Source organism: Anomaloglossus baeobatrachus, chromosome 5 (genome assembly GCF_048569485.1).
Source record: "Anomaloglossus baeobatrachus isolate aAnoBae1 chromosome 5, aAnoBae1.hap1, whole genome shotgun sequence".
NCBI lineage: Eukaryota > Metazoa > Chordata > Amphibia > Anura > Aromobatidae > Anomaloglossus > Anomaloglossus baeobatrachus.
Window position 1 is genome coordinate 419,753,181 of NC_134357.1, and position 13,867 is coordinate 419,767,047.

Sequence of the window (13,867 nt, forward strand, 5' to 3'; positions counted from 1 at the left end):
CTCTCAATCAACTTCTGGACCAAATCCTGACTGATAGCTGTCCATTCTTGCATAAGCAATGCTTGCATTTTGCCAGAATTTGTTGCTTTTTGTTTGTCCACCCGTCTCTTGATGATTGCCCACAAGTTCTCAATGGGATTAAGATCTGGGGAGTTTCTGGGCCATGGACCCAAAATCTCTATGTTTTGTTCCATGAGCCATTTAGTGATCACCTTTGCTTTATGGCAAGGTGCTCCATCATACTGGAAAAGGCATTGTTGGGCGCCAAACTGCTCTTGGACAGTTGGGAGAAGTTGCTCTTGGAGGACATTCTGGTACCATTCTTTATTCATGGCTGTGTTTTTAGGCAAGACTGTGAGTGAGCCGATTCCCTTGGCTGAGAAGCAACCCAACACATGAATCGTTTCAGGATGCTTAACAGTTGGCATGAGACAAGACTGGTGGTAGCGCTCACCTCTTCCTCTTCTAATAAGCTGTTTTCCAGATGTCCCAAACAATCGAAAAGGGGATTCATCTGAGAAAATGACTTGACCCCAGTCCTCAGCATTCCACTCCCTGTACCTTTTGCAGAATATCAGTCGGTCCCTGATGTTTTTTCTGGAGAGAAGTGGCTTCTTTGCTGCCCTCCTTGAAACCAGGCCTTGCTCAACCAGTCTCCGCCTCACAATGCGTGCAGAAGCACTCACACCAGCCTGCTGCCATTGCTGAGCTAGCTCGGCACTGCTGGTAGTCCAATCCCGCAGCTGAAACAGTTTTAAGATACGGTCCTGGCGTTTGCTGGTCCTTCTTGGGCGCCCTGGAGCCTTTTTGGCAACAATGGAAGCTCTCTCCTTGAAGTTCTTGATGATGCGATAGATTGTTGACTGAGGTGCAATCTTTGTAGCTGCAATACTCTTCCCTGTTAGGCCATTTTTGTGCAGATCAATGATGGCTGCACGTGTTTCTTTAGAGATAACCATGGTTAACTGAAGAGAAACAATGATACCAAGCACCAGCCTCCTTATAAAGTGTCCAGTGGTGTCATTCTTACTTAATCATGACTGATTGATCGCCAGCCCTGTCCTCATCAACACCCACACCTGTGTTAATGGAACAATCACTTAAACAATGTTAGCTGCTCCTTTTAAGGCAGGAATGCAATGATGTTGAAATGTGTTTTGGGGGTTAAAGTTAATTTTCTTAGCCAATATTGACTTTGCAAGTAATTGCTGTTAAGCTGATCACTCTTTATGACATTCTGGAGTATATGCAAATTGTCATTAGAAAAACTTAAGCAGTAGACTTTGTAAAAATTAATATTTGTAGCATTCTCAAAACTTTTGGCCATGACTCTATATAAGAGCCCAGGCTGCTGTGAGAACATAAAAAACACTAATACTTACCTAACGGTCGCTTGGTTGGCCATATGGGCGTCTCTGTTCTCCGGTGCCAGCGCCGCCTCTTTCGGCCATCTTCGTCCTCTTTCTGAAGCCTGTGTGCATGACGCGTCTACATCATACACACTCGCCGGTCCTGCGCAGGCGCACTACAATACTTTGTTCTGCCTTGCTCAGGACCTGAATGCCGGCGAGTGTGGATGACGTTGGACGCGTCATGCACCGCGGCTAGAGAAGGAGGACGAAGATGGCCGAAAGAGGCAGCGCCGGCACCGGAGAACTACAATACTTTGTTCTGCCTTGCTCAGGACATGAATGCTGGCGAGTGTGGATGACGTCGGACGCGTCATGCACTGCTGTTATGATCCGGAACCATGGAAGACCACCACAAATACTTGGCAAAAGGTGACAAGAGCATTGGCAACTAATCTGGCCGCCATCCCCTTACTAACCATCACAACTAGAAGTAGCCGAGGGGTGAACTAACATCCTGTGCACTGCGAACCCAGCCGGAGAACTAACTATCCTAAAAGGTAGGAAAGATGAATAACTCTCTGCCTCAGAAAATAAACAAGAATAGCTAGCCCCCCACAGTCAAAGACTGCGGTGATATAGGAAAAACACAATACACAGGTAGATGACAGGATTAGCAAAAGGTGAGGCCCCCGCTGACTAAAATAGGAAAGGATAGGAAAGGGACTGATGGTGACCAGAGAAAAACCCTGCAAAATACCAACTTCCTGATAGTACAAAAAGACCCTCAGATCGCACGATCTGAACTCCGTCCTATACCAGGTGCCCTTGTCATACCAATGAACAGAAAACAAGAATCATAACAAAGTCAACAAGCCACAAACACATGGACCCAAAGGAGCTATACTCCACACAGAACTGCAGGGAGTTCCTCAACAATCCACTAAGGGGGAAAATCCCTGCAAGCAAATAAACTGAAACCAACCACAGCAAATGACAAACCCAGATAAAAAAAAGAACCAGACAATAAATAAAGAGCAAGCACTTATCTGGGGAAGATGTGGTGTAGAGCAGGATTAAGCAGGCTGGAGATACAAAGAACAACTGACATCCGGCAACAGCCTGCAATCAGACCAGGATTTAAATAAGCAGAGAGTTAGCAAAGGAAACACCCACTGCACAACACACCTGGTCCAAGTCCAAACCATTCCTGGCCACCAGAGGGAGCCTCCCAGCAGCCAAAACATAACTAACATTCACAACAGTACCCCCCCCCCCTTGAGGAGGGGTCACCGAACCCTCACCCACGCCACCGGGTCGCTCGGGATGAGCATGATGGAAGGCGCGAACCAACCTGTCCGCATGAATGTCAAAAGCCACAACCCAAGAGTTATCCTCCTGCCCATAACCCTTCCATTTCACAAGGTACTGAAGCTGACGCCTACTGCGATGGGAATCCAGAATTTTTTCAACCTCATACTCCAGATCCCCTTGTACCAAAACAGAGTCAGGAGGCGCTGCTGCAGGAACTGCTGGCTCCACATGTTTCTTCAACAAGGACTTATGGAAGACATTGTGAATAGTGATGAGCGAGTACTAAAAAGATCGGGTGCTCGAGGCTCGGGCCGAGCATCCAAAGATACTCGTGTACTCGGCCCGAGCACCGAGCCCAATGTTATCCTATGGGAGACCCGAGTATTTTTATGAAATGACCCCCCGACAGCATGTAGAAACCCTAAAAATGTCACAAAAGTCTCAGAAGAGTGCTCAAATGACATGGCAAAAGCATGGGGAAGACCCCTTGAAGCATTTATCACTCAAAAGTCACAGCTGTGAACAATTTTATCCGAGTTTTACGCCATTTTTACGGACTCGCCAGAAAACCTTCCAAAATGACACCAAAATAAATTTTCATGGCAGAAATGTTAAGGGCACATACCCAATAGTGAGATAGAGCTGGTGTATGTTACTTTTTGAGATTATTACATGAAAGATTTTACGTAAAAACATTGTGTGGCACTCCGATGTCCAAAACGCACGTTTTGTGCTTTTTACTAGCGATGTCGGTTATTTTTTTTTTTTTCACTCTATCTCCCTCAGTCCGTCGGTTGGTCTCTCTGTCTGTCTGTCGTTCTCTCTCTGTCTTGTCTGTCCCCCTCTCACAGTCTGTCGGTCATTCCCCCCCTCTCTCATACTCACCGTTCCCCGATCACTGCCGCGGCGCTGCACAGCTGTTCACTAAACTCCGGCGGCTTTTCCTCTTTTGAAAAAGCCGGCTGCTCATTAATCAATCTCGTATTCCCTGCTTTCCTGCTTTTCGGCGCCTATGATTGGTTGCAGTGAGACACGCCCCCAAGCTGAGTGACAGGTGTCTCACTGCACCCAATCACAGCAGCCGGTGGGCGTGTGTATACTGTGCAGTGAAATAAATAATTAAATAATTAAAAAAAACGGCGTGCGGTCCCCCCCAATTTTAATACTAGCCAGATAAAGCCAGACGGCTGAAGGCTGGTATTCTCAGGATGGGGAGCTCCACGTTATGGGGAGCCCCCCAGCCTAACAATATCAGTCAGCAGCCGCCCAGAATTGCCGCCGCATACATTAGATGCGACAGTTCTGGGACTGTACCCGTCTCTTCCCGATTTGCCCTGGTGCATTGGCAAATCGGGGTAATAAGGAGTTATTGGCAGCCCATAGCTGCCAATAAGTCCTAGATTAATCATGTTATGCGTCTCACCGAGATACCTTCCATGATTAATCTGTAAATTGCAGTAAATAAACACACACACCCGAAAAATCCTTTATTAGAAATAAAAAACACAAACCAATTCCCTCGTAACCAATTTAATAAGCCCCAAAAAGCCCTCCATGTCCGGCGTAATCCACGGACCTCCAGCGTCGCATCCAGCTCTGCTGCATGGAGGTGACAGGAGCTGCAGAATACTCCTGTCACCTCCACGCAGCAACTGAGGTAAGTAGCGCGATCAGCTGAGCTGTCACTAAGGTTATCCGCGGCCACTACTGGATCCAGCGGTGGCCGTGAGTTACCTGACTGACAGCAGCTGATCGCGCTACTCACCTCAGTTGCTGTGTGAAGCTGACAGGAGCGGCGGTGTATTCTGCAGCTCCTGTCACCTCCATGCAGCAGAGCTGGATGCGACGCTGGAGGTCCGTGGATTACGCCGGACATGGAGGGCTTTTTGGGGCTTATTAAATTGGTTACGAGGGAATTGGTTTGTGTTTTTTATTTCTAATAAAGGATTTTTCGGGTGTGTGTGTTTATTTACTGTAATTTACAGATTAATCATGGAAAGTATCTCGGGGAGATGCCTGACATGATTAATCTAGGACTTATTGGCAGCTATGGGCTGCCAATAACTCCTTATTACCCCGATTTGCCAACGCACCTGGGCAAATCGGGAAGAGCCGGGTACAGTCCCAGAACTGTCGCATCTAATGTATGCGACGATTCTGGGCGGCTGCTGACTGATATTGTTAGGCTGGGGGGCTCCCCATAACGTGGAGCTCCCCATCCTGAGAATACCAGCCTTCAGCCTCCGGCTTTATCTGGCTGGTATTAAAATTGGGGGGACCGCACGCCGTTTTTTAAATTATTTATTTATTTATTTTTACAGTTTTACCGGCGGCAGATTATTGTGAACGATCAGCTGATCGCTCCCAGAAGCCGGCCGCCGGGTGATCAGCTGATCGCTCCCTGCAGCAGGCCGCCGGGTGATCAGCTGATCGCTCCCAGCGCCGGGTGATCAGCTGATCGCTCCCAGCGGCGGGTGATCAGCTGATCGCTCGGCCGCCGAGAATCTGTGCGGGGGGAGGAGTGCGGAGTGGGTGGAGCCGAGCGGGGCCATGGTGCTGAGGAGAGGCGAGTGTGTGTGTGCGTGTGTATATATATATATATATATATATATATATATATATATATATATATATATATATATATATATATATATACACATGCGGAGTGGAGTGCGGGAGGGGGCGGAGCCGAGCAGGGAAGTGTCGGGCTCCCTGCACACGTGGCCAGGGTAAATATCGGGTAAAGCACTTTCCTTGGTTACCCGATATTTATCTTGGTTATGGGTCCAGGGATCCAGAGAGAGTATGCGCAGTGAAATCCTAAGGATTCCGCTGCTCAAAAAAACGTCACTGCACAGTATACACACGCCCACCGGCTGCTGTGATTGGGTGCAGTGAGACACCTGTCACTCAGCGTGGGGGCGTGTCTCACTACAACCAATCATAGGCGCCTGTGGGCGTGGAAAGCAGGGAATACGAGATGGCTGTGTGCAGAGCACAGCGCGCCCGCCGGTATAAAGGCTCGGTCACGCTGTGCGGGCCGGCCAATCACTGCAATTCCACAACTAACAGGGCTGTGGCATTGCAGTGGTCTGCCAGCCAATCCCTGCATGAGGGCTGGCTCTCAAAAGAGCGCCAACATGCAGGGATGAAGACCACGAATACAGCACGAGTATCGCGAGATTACTCGGTCCCCGCCGAGTAGCCCGAGTACAGTGATACTCGTGCGAGTACCGAGTAGTGACAAGCATACTCACTCAACACTAATTGTGAATCTTAAATGACGCAGGCAGAGTCAAACGGAAAGATACAGGGTTAATAATCTCCGAAATCTTATAAGGTCCAATAAATCTGGGCTTAAATTTAGGAGACGGAACTCTCATAGGAATATGTTTAGAGGACAACCACAAATCATTGGCAAAAGGTGACAAGAGCATTGGCAACTAATCTGGCCGCCATCCCCTTACTAACCATCACAACTAGAAGTAGCCGAGGGGTGCACTAACATCCTGTGCACCGCGAACCCAGCCGGAGAACTAACTATCCTAAAAGGTAGGAAAGATGAATAACTCTCTGCCTCAGAAAATAGACAAGAATAGCAAGCCCCCCACATTCAAAGACTGCGGTGATATAGGAAAAACACAATACACAGGTAGATGACAGGATTAGCAAATGTTGAGGCCCCCGCTGACTAAAATAGGAAAGGACAGGAAAGGGACTGATGGTGACCAGAGAAAAATATAATAGCAGATTCTGTCAAGCAGAAAATATAGCCCAATAGTCCAATATAATAGTGAATAATAGCAAGGACTAAAACTTAGCTTTTAATAAATACATTAAAAGGGTACCAAAGTGCTAGTGCATGAATTGTGCAAATAACAAAAGGTGATGCCAAAATGGCAATAAATCAGAGCAATCTCACCCAGATCTTCTCCATGGATAAGATTAAACACCGGTCCGGGGTTGATCACTGGCTGGAAGAATCAGGGCAATGCGTCGGGTGATGGAATAGCAAACCCTGTCGTGCCCCGTGGTTAAACTTCCGCCCTGACAAGGGCAGCCCCAAATAAGTTGTCTGCCCCACAACCACAAAATGAAAATATATGTACTCCCGACGCGTTTACCTCTTAATAAAAAAAAGAGTTCCTCAGGGGAGAGAGATCAGCCTGCAATGGCAGGAGAGAGAAAAAGATCGACCTGCAGTGGCAGGGATCAATACAGGCTAGTGGATCAAAGAAGACCTATGTGCCCGGGTAGACGGTGATACACAGTCCCTAAAGCCTCCCACCACTTTATACATGTTGAATAATTGTGATTACCTCCAACTGTGAAGAAGAATCCTCAAAGGGCGCAATAGACTCCATTGCTTAGTGCAGCATTAGCGTCTGAGGTGATTTCCGGTTTGACAAACCTCCGACTTCCGCGTTCCACCCTGGGACGCATCATTCACAGTCGCACCATACCATGAGGTCACTTCCGGTATAGCGGAACTCATTCCATACTGCAAATACATGCAGTCAAATGGCAAGCTGATAGGAGCGTGCCTTTAACAGCTTAGCCGCATCCCACTTTATATATAATAATGGACAGTACATAAACGCAGTGTCCGTATTTCAAATACAAGCGCCGTGACTTCTGGTTTACTATCACAGCGACGCCCACACAGAGAGGGACAACCAAAGTCACCAATCAGAAAGTATAGCTTCGCTATTGCCTATTTGGTTACTGTATGTTATTCCATAAGGCGGCACCTACAGGGTTAATCACCCATGTTTTTTAGGTGCGTGCGTCGCTATGAGCGCCTGCTCAATTTCTTATGCCTGATGCATGTCTGTGTCACCTATCACTAGAGACGCTAGCATTGGTAAATCCAGCCACAGCCTATGGTTATGAGCTGATTTAGTAATACACGCCCCAATACTTTCTGATTGGTGACTTTGGTTGTCCCTCTCTGTGTGGGCGTCGCTGTGATAGTAAACCAGAAGTCACGGTGCTTGTATTTGAAATACGGACACTGCGTTTATGTACTGTCCATTATTATATATAAAGTGGGATGCGGCTAAGCTGTTAAAGGCACGCTCCTATCAGCTTGCCATTTGACTGCATGTATTTGCAGTATGGAATGAGTTCCGCTATACCGGAAGTGACCTCATGGTATGGTGCGACTGTGAATGATGCGTCCCAGGGTGGAACGCGGAAGTCGGAGGTTTGTCAAACCGGAAATGACCTCAGACGCTAATGCTGCACTAAGCAATGGAGTCTATTGCGCCCTTTGAGGATTCTTCTTCACAGTTGGAGGTAATCACAATTATTCAACATGTATAAAGTGGTGGGAGGCTTTAGGGACTGTGTATCTGTTACGGGGGGCTGTCTGATAATAACTGAAAGGAGTATCAGACAGTCAGGGTCCACCGTGCAAAGACTTTGCTGCAGACTATGGCAGAGTGCAATACCTCTGTTAACTCACAGAAGGATATAGTAAGTAAGTAAAGCAATTCCTCCCTTACTTGGAGGGTGTGTGGAATGATCTCTGTTAATAATCACAGAGACAAAGGCAATGTGTGCGAAATGGCACCTACCTAGGTCCGCTCTTCTAGTGGTGCAAAAGAGACGAACAGCAGCGTAAGCCGCACAAAGCTCCTACCTGCGTTCGCTCCACTAGTGTGCGAGGACACGAACCACTAGATATGGCACCTGCCTAGGTCCGCTCTTCTAGTGGTGCAAAAGAGACGAACAGCAGCGTAAGCCGCACAAAGCTCCTACCTCTGTTCGCTCCCCTAGTGTGCGAGGATACGAACAACTGCCAGACGCAGTATAAGGAACGTTACCCTAGCGGCAACGTCCACCTACGAGTAGAATCACAAGGCCCAGCCAGACCATGTGCCTCAGGCACCTTTACTTTACCGCTCCCCTAAGAGGTAAGGATACGGACAGCAGCCGAAGCTGTAAGGTATAAGAACGCTACCCTGCCGGTAGCGCTCACCTAGCATAGACAGAGGAATGCCTAGAGGAACGCGCACAGAGCGTCTACTCATATGCATGAACCAAGAGGACTGAGCACCATGCGGCGTGTGTCAGGGTCTTATATAGACTCTGTGCCTCATCCAAGATGGAGGACACCAGAGCCAATCCGCTGCCAGAACGACAGGAGTGACGTCATGCTGGCCTATCACCGAGCAAGACGTCACAAGCACATGACCAGCGACCAATCGGCATAGAAGGTGTCAGAGACATGTGACCTCGTGTCAGCGATGATGTCACCCGCACATGTGCAATGGCTCCAAGATTGGACTTAGTCTCCAGCGCTCGCACATGTGCAGTAGCAAGAAATCTGGACTTAGTCTCCAGCGCTCGCACATGTGCAGTAGCAAGAAATCTGGACTTAGTCTCCAGCGCTCGCACATGTGCAGTAGCAAGAAATCTGGACATAGTCTCCAGTGCTCGCAGCAACCGTAACAGTATCACCGTCTACCCGGGCACATAGGTCTTCTTTGATCCACTAGCCTGCATTGATCCCTGCCACTGCAGGTCGATCTTTTTCTCTCTCCTGCCATTGCAGGCTGATCGCTCTCCCCTGAGGAACTCTTTTTTTATTAAGAGGTAAACGCGTCGGGAGTACATATATTTTCATTTTGTGGTTGTGGGGCAGACAACTTATTTGGGGCTGCCCTTGTCAGGGCGGAAGTTTAACCACGGGGCACGACAGGGTTTGCTATTCCATCACCCGACGCATTGCCCTGATTCTTCCAGCCAGTGATCAACCCCGGACCGGTGTTTAATCTTATCCATGGAGAAGATCTGGGTGAGATTGCTCTGATTTATTGCCATTTTGGCATCACCTTTTGTTATTTGCACAATTCATGCACTAGCACTTTGGTACCCTTTTAATGTATTTATTAAAAGCTAAGTTTTAGTCCTTGCTATTATTGACCAGAGAAAAACCCTGCAAAATACCAACTTCCTGATAGTACAAAAAGGCCCTCAGATCGCTCGATCTGAACTCCGTCCTATACCAGGTGCCCTTGTCATACAAATGAACAGAAAACAAGAATCATAACAAAGTCAACAAGCCACAAACACATGGACCCAAAGGAGCTATACTCCACACAGAACTGCAGGGAGTTCATCAACTATCCAGTAAGGGGGAAAATCCCTGCAAGCAAATAAACTGAAACCAACCACAGCAAATGACAAACCCAGATAAACAAAAGAACCAGACAATAAATAAAGAGCAAGCACTTATCTGGGGAAGATGTGGTGTAGAGCAGGATTAAGCAGGCTGGAGATACAAAGAACAACTGACATCCGGCAACAGCCTGCAATCAGACCAGGATTTAAATAAGCAGAGAGTTAGCAAAGGAAACACCCACTGCACAACACACCTGGTCCAAGTCCAAACCATTCCTGGCCACCAGAGGGAGCCTCCCAGCAGCCAACACATAACTAACATTCACAACACACCGCGGCTAGAGAAGGAGGACGAAGATGGCCGAAAGAGACAGCACCGGCACCGGAGAACGGAGATGCAAATATGGCCAACCGAGCGACTGTTAGGTAAGTATTATAAAGTGTTTTTTATGTTCTCACAGCGGCCTGAGCTCTTATATACACTTGCCCCTTTCCAGCACCTCTCTTCAAGATAGAATCAATTTTAGGGGTTCTGGCGGCAATAACCAATTTCCTCACTTTTCCAATCAGATTTCCAGCATATCCCTCTTGCAGACTATCTCTTATTGCCAGCTGCAGCGTGTGCACAACACAACGCATGTGATGAATATGAAAGTGTTTTGAAGCAGCTTCAACAAGATCATCTAATCCTAAAGCATCATTTTGCTGTTCTTCTGTTGTAATATCTGTTTGTTCCTCAGTTACATGAACAGCACTGTGGCTCCATCTCACACATACTGAATCCTAAATTTTCTTCTAGCTGTTGTTCATTGATTGCTCTTATTCATCAGTTTAATTGTACTTATCATGTTTGAAGCATTGTCCGTTATTTTTCTAATCTGCTTTTGCTATTGAAACATTATTTATGAGCTCAACACCTTGTCAGGTAATGCGGTTTTTAAAAAGCTGATCTGCTTTTGCAGCTGAAAAACGTATCCTCAAAAAACGCAGCAAAAACGCCGTGTGTGAATGTAGCCTTAGATCAGGAATAGAACAGCCATTTATAGGACATTTCATAACTTTCATAAATTCCTATGAAAAAATATTCAGCCCATTCTGCATTGCACTACTGTCCCCAATTTATTATATGTTTTAGGAATTGGAGTCAGTCCATTTTATACCGACTCCGACTCCACCAAAATGAACTCCGACTCCACGACTCCAACTCCGACTCCACAGCCCTGGTCAGCAGCAGCGCCACTGACCTGTGTGCAGCTGTTCCCCTGCAGCATCGCGATGTCCTCCTGTCTGCCGGCCAGCTGACCTGTGTGGAGACTAGCGGTGTGCACAGGGATGACGTCATCGCTTTGCTCACCGCTCCCTACACAGATCAGCTGGCCTGCAGACAGGACATCGGGATGAAGAAGATACCCCATCAGGATGAAGAAAATCTTTCCCAAAATGAGCTTCTTGCACGTGAGTGTGTTCCAGATCCATATTACACAGATACTACACTAATGCATTTTTACACGTATGTTGCCAAGATTTTTTTTTGCAGCCAGCTTCTCATAAAATGGAAAAATCCGCCTCAAACCAAAGTGAATTTTATATTATCGTTCTACTTCTACCTTGAAAGCAGTGAATTCTGCTGTGAAAATCCTTAACAGAAATTGACATTGACATTGAGATTTTAATATGCAAGGGTGCTAGAGTATGGAGCAGGCTCAGGAGCTGAGACTGTTACAAACATGGTGGCTGCGCCTGTGTCACACAGCCGACACCTGGACTCTAATTATTGATGTTTAGCCACTTAACCCCTTCGCCCCAAGCCCATTTTTACCTTCGTGACCAGGCCATTTTTTTTCAATTCTGACCAGTGTCACTTTCTAATAATTCTGGAATGCTCAGTGCATCCCAATGAGTCTGATAATGTTTTTTGTGACTTATTGTACTTCATGATAATGGTAAATTGAGAACAATATGTTTTGTGTTTACTTGTCAAATTATTGGAAATTTGGCGAAAATTTTGAAAATTTCTAAATTTCCAAATTTTGGATTTTTACGCCCTTAAACCAGAGTTGTGTCATGCAAAATAGTTGTCGCGTTTGGAGAGCCCCTGAGGTGCCTAAACAGTGGAGCTCACTTATATTTGAGTTCAGATTTAGTTGGATTGGTTTGTGGGTGCCATGCCACATTGGCAGAACCCCTGTGGTGCCAGAAAAACAGAAACCCCCACAAGTGGCCGCATTTTGAAAACTAGACCTCTCGGTGAATATATCTAGATGACTGGTGGGCATCTTGAACCCCCGGGGGCTTCACAGAAATTTATAACGTTGGGCCTGAAAATGAAAAAATATAATTTTAACCACAAAAATGTTGCTTTAACCCCACAGTTTTCAAATTCATTAGGTAAAAGGAGATAATGGACCATACAATTTGTTGTGCAATTTCTCCTGAGTGCGCACATACACCATATGTGGTCAAAAAATACTTTTGAGGCGCAGTCCAAAGTGAAGAAGGGAAGGAGCGCCATATTGGAGTGAAGATTTAGTTGGAATGGTTTGCAGGTGCCATGTCACATTGGCAGAGCCCCTGAGATGCCATAACAGCAGAAAGCCCCACAATTGACCCCATTTTACAAATTGCACCCCTCAATTAATTCATCCATGGGTGCAATGAGCTTATTGACATTATAGGTGTGTCACAAAATTTTATAATATTGGGGTTTAAGGAAAAATAATTACATTTTTAACACTAAATTGTTGTTTTAGTCCCGGATCTCCAATTTTCACAAGGGGAATAGGTAAAAAAAAAAAAGACCTCATAATATGTTACACAATTTCTCCTGAACGAGGCAATACCCCACATGTGACCGTATATCACTATTTGGCCTCACCACAGGGCTCGGAGGGGAAAGAGCACCATTTGATTTTTCGAGCCCAGATTTTCCTAGAACAGTTTGCAGACCCCATTTACAGAACCCCTAACTGCAAGAACAGAAGAAACCCCCTCAAGTCACCACATATTGGAAATTACACCAACTGGGAAATCATCTACGGGTGTAGTGATTATTCAGTCTGTGGAAAACACAGATAGAGTCTAAGGATGGCTTTACACGCTGTGACATCGCTAGCATCGGCTAGCGATGTCGCGTGCGATAGCACCCGCCCCCGTCGGTGGCACAATATGTGGTAATCGCTGCCGTAGCGAACATTATCGCTACGGCAGCGTCACACGCACATACCTGCTCTGCGACGTCGCTGTGAACGGCGAACCGCCTCCTTTCTAAGGGGGCGGTTCATTTAGCGTCAGAGCAGCGTTCACTGAACCGCCGCCCAATAGAAAAGGAGGGGCAGATGAGCAGCCGGAACATGCCGCCCACCTTCTTCCTTCCTCCTTTTTCCGGTGGACACAGGTAAGGAGATGTTTGTCGTTCCAGTGGCGTCACATGTAGCGATGTGTGCTGCCGCAGGAGCAATGAACAACATCGTTACTGCAGCAGCAACGATAATTGGGAATAGGGGGGATGTCACCGATGAGTGATTTTGAATGTTTTTCCGACGATTCAAAATCGGTGTCACACACGACATCGCTAACGCGGCCGGATGTGCGTCACAAATTCCGTGACCTCAACGACATCGCTTTAGCGTGTAAAGCCACCCAAACACAATGAATGCTGCAGAATTAAAAATTGCAAATAAGTCCTTGCTGTGCCCAGTACATTGTAGTGTCCATACATTGTGCCGAGCTTGTGCTTCAGGAAACCTACACCCTGTAACTTAAGCGGGCTCTCCTCACTACACTAATGACAAATATGTAGATACTGTGTTTTAGACACATTGTGGTGTTCAGAAGGGAAGGGGGACATTAGGATTTGGTTTCAGTCATTATCAAAATTCTGAGGTAAAATCTGTTTTTAGTGAAGACTTTCCCATCACTGACATAGAAGATGGCAGTTGGTGCTGATGAGATTCTATGCAGACAGAAGAGGGAGGAGGCGGAGCTCTGCTTATAGCTCCTCCCTCTGCCTCTAGCTCCTCCCTCCTCCAGTCATCAAAGAAACTTATTTTTCTCCCATTTTCATAATATTTTATAGT

At 46.7% G+C, this 13,867-nt stretch overlaps 1 protein-coding gene across 1 annotated transcript in view; it reads left to right on the forward strand.

Annotated features, from left to right (window-relative positions):
* Window positions 1-13,867, forward strand: part of PSMC5 (proteasome 26S subunit, ATPase 5) — an 84,326-nt gene that overhangs the window by 12,608 nt on the left and 57,851 nt on the right. The gene's annotated exons all lie outside the window — the stretch shown is intronic.